Genomic DNA, 3955 nt, shown 5'->3' with positions numbered 1-3955 from the left:
TGTAAATCTTGCAGGTTTGTGTTCAGCTCCTCCTCCCATCTGCATTGATGTTTTAATCTATTATTAGTGCAGTCTTCTCTCAGAATTACTTTATAGATTTTCGAGAGGGTGCCTTTAGGTGAGTGGGGATAATTTATTATGATTTTTTCCATTTCTCTTAGTTCTCTTTGGAAAATATCTACTGATGCCAGTCTTTCTGTCAGGTTTTTAAGCTGTAGGTATTGATGCCATGGTATTGTTTGTCCTATCTTTCAGTCGAAAAAGATTTTTTTCTTGAATTTTCCCTTTATGCATGAGGTCGTATAACTGACCCAGACCTGCATTTGACCACGTATCAAACGCGTTCAGAACTTTGCCTAAAGGGAACCATTCTTGATAGGTGTATGTCGCTATCTGCGAAATGCCCATGGGAAGCAGTTTCTTCCTTTGATCCCAAACTTTTGTGGCTGCAGAGAGAAATATGTTGTCTCTTATAGATTTGGGCCTCTGCGTTGGGGGTATCCAAAATATTTCCTGGAGGCTGTATGGTCTAGTATAAACCTGTTCAATTGCCATCCAATGCGTTGAATAATCTTTGCTTAATATCTGAGTTATCTGAGCCAGTACCGCTGCTTGATAATAAGTGGATATGTGGAAAATCTAGCCCGCCCAGGTCGGTGGGTTTATGCAATATATTTTGGTTGATCCTTGATTTCTTCCCACTCTAAAGGAAACGTGTTATTGTATTTTGACAGTCTTTCAAATCTCTTATTGCAATGTGGATCAGTAAAGCTCAGGAAAAAAATAGGAGCTTCGGTATGGCAAAACGTTTTATCAGGTGAAGTTTGTCCGATAGGGACGGTTGAAGTGATTCCCATTTGGTGAGTTGTGTTTTTAAGTTTTGAACCGAGTTCAGGAAGTTATGCTTAGTGAGGTTTTTCAGATCTAGTGGAATTTGGATCCCCAAATGTCTCCATGAGTGTGTGATCCATTTATAAGGATGAAGCCTCGCAATCAGCGTAGAAGTTGTCTGATTTAAGTTAATCGGATAGATTTCAGTCTTGGAGGTGTTAATGCGTAATCCTGAGACACTACCAAAATCATTTAGCGTTTGTCATATTACCTGTAATGAATGACTAGGGTTAGAGACATATAAAGTTAAATCATCTGCATACAGGTTTATTTTATGTTCCTGCTCCCCGATAGTTATGCCAAAATATCACAATACGAGACATTTCACAAGCAATAACAAAACTGAAAAAAGACAAAGCTCTGGGCCCAGATGGGCTAATGGCACTGTATTATAAGTGCCTGAAAGAAGAAATAATGTTGCCACTCCAAAAGGTAATGAATAAAATAAGTGAAGGCAAGATATTACCTCAGACATGGCAGGAGGCCCATATAACTCTGATTTACAAACAGGGTAATGATCCAATGTTACCCCAGTCCTACAGACCAATCTCCTTATTAAATGTGGATTACAAAATTTTCACCTCAATAATGACAGAAAGGCTAAGAAAATGCATAGTAAAAATAATACATCCTGACCAGACTGGCTTTGTACCGAAGAGGTTTACGAAAGACTAGAAATAATGCCCGTTGCAGACACTACCAAAATCATTTAGCGTTTGTCATATTACCTGTAATGAATGACTAGGGTTAGAGACATATAAAGTTAAATCATCTGCATACAGGTTTATTTTATGTTCCTGCTCCCCGATAGTTATGCCAAAATATCACAATACGAGACATTTCACAAGCAATAACAAAACTGAAAAAAGACAAAGCTCTGGGCCAAGATGGGCTAATGGCACTGTATTATAAGTGCCTGAAAGAAGAAATAATGTTGCCACTCCAAAAGGTAATGAATAAAATAAGTGAAGGCAAGATATTACCTCAGACATGGCAGGAGGCCCATATAACTCTCATTTACAAACAGGGTAATGATCCAATGTTACCCCAGTCCTACAGACCAATCTCCTTATTAAATGTGGATTACAAAAATTTCACCTCAATAATGACAGAAAGGCTAAGAAAATGCATAGTAAAAATAATACATCCTGACCAGACTGGCTTTGTACCAAAGAGATTTATGAAAGATAATGTCCAATTTGTGATCAATGCAACTGAATTTGTAGAGAAAAAGAGACAGGTTTGTTCTTTTAGACAAGCCATGTCACTTAGCAGCAGTAAACAAATGACAACATTTTATTACTAGAAAGGCTTAACAAATGTCTTATAAAATGAGCTGTTAGGCACGTGCCTGTTAATAGGTAAGCAGGCAGATGATCTGAGGGCTGCAGGAGAAACAATTTTGCAAGGTGAAGTTACTCAGTACATTTATTTAATACATTATATCCTGCTTTTCCTCCAAGGAGTAGAGGATGGTGTATGTAATTTCACCCTTCATGCATCCTCACAACTGTGTGAGGTAGGTTCGGCTGAGAGAGTGATTGCTCAGGATCACTTCATTGGAGTGTGGAGCAAGCTTCATTGGAGAGTGGGGAACCACTTCATGGAACCCCCTCAGATCCTACTCTTGGCACCCTAACTACAACATCATGTACTGAAAACTGAGGTGCTGTATATGAGTCACCCAAAGCAAATTAATTATGGTATCCTTCTGGATCACCTTTCAGGACTGGGACCAGGAGGCACTGTTTTGTGGTGGTTCCGGTCCTACCTCGAAGGTGGGTTTCAGATTGTGGTGCTGGGAGACTACTGCTCTACCTCCTGGCCTTTGGCCTACAGGGTTCCCCAAGGGACCATCCTTGTCCCCTATTTTTTTCAACATCTATGTAAAGTCACTGGAAGAGTTCATCCAGAGATTTGGGCTGAGTTGTCACCAATATGTAGATGACACTCAGCTCTATCCTGCGCTACCAACAGATCCCAGGAAAGCTTTAGAAGCTGTAAACAGGTGCCTAGAGGCAGTTTTGGAATGGATCAGGGCTAACAAGCTGAAATTTAATCCTGACAAAATGGAGGTGCTACTGGTAGGGGGAAGGGTCTAACCCAGGAAATGGGTTATCCTCTGTTTTGGATGGGGTTGCACTCCCCGTGAAGGAGCAGGTTCATAGTTTGGGGGTGCTCCTGGCCCCAGGCCTCCTGTTAGCTAAACAGGCTGCAGTGGTGGCCAGGGGTACTTTTCATCAGATTCTGCTAATGGGCCAGCTGCTACCCTTCCCGAGCAGAAAAGATCTTGCCACTGTGGTGCATGCCCTGGTAAAATATAGATCGGATTACTGCAACACACTTTACTTGGAGCTGCCCTTGAAGACTGTCCGGAAGCTACAGTTGGTACAGAATGCTGCAGTCAAGGACCATATCACTCCAGTCTTGGTCTATCTACCCAGACTCCCATTTTGTTTCCAGGCTCAATTCAAAGTGCTGTAATAATTATAATTAACGTATGGCAGCGTGTGTAGTATAGTATATATACACATACAAATACAGTTGTTAAATTCAACTCCTATTTGTGTACATTTAATTATCTAAGTACAAAACATACTATAATGAAAAACAACAACAATCTCTGTCAGAACAATACAAACTATAGAACAAGGGAGAGTACAAAATGTCCTGTGAAATTTTCCAGATCTGTGTAAATAGATCATGAGGTCCCAAATATATTACATCCCTCTTTGAGCCCTAATACATCCGGGACCTCGTGATCTATTTACACAGATCTGGAAAATGTCACTGGATATTTTTTACTCTCCCTTGTTCTATAGTTTTGATTGCTCTGACAGAGCTTGTTGTTTTTCATTACAGAATGTTTTGTACTTAGATAATTAAATGTACACAAGCATGAGTCGAACTTAACAACTGTATCTGTAGAAGAAGAAGAGAAGAGATTGGATTTATACCCTGCCCTTCACTACCCAAGGGAGTCTCAGAGTGGCTTACAAATTCCTTTCCCTTCCCCTCCCCACAACAGACACCCTGTGAGGTAGGTGGGGCTGAGAGCTCTGAC

The sequence above is a fragment of the Gekko japonicus genome, unplaced genomic scaffold, assembly GCF_001447785.1.
Source record: "Gekko japonicus isolate JY-2015 unplaced genomic scaffold, Gekko_japonicus_V1.1 scaffold246, whole genome shotgun sequence".
NCBI classification, from domain to species: Eukaryota; Metazoa; Chordata; class Lepidosauria; order Squamata; family Gekkonidae; genus Gekko; species Gekko japonicus.
Note: the sequence above shows the minus strand (reverse complement) of the source record.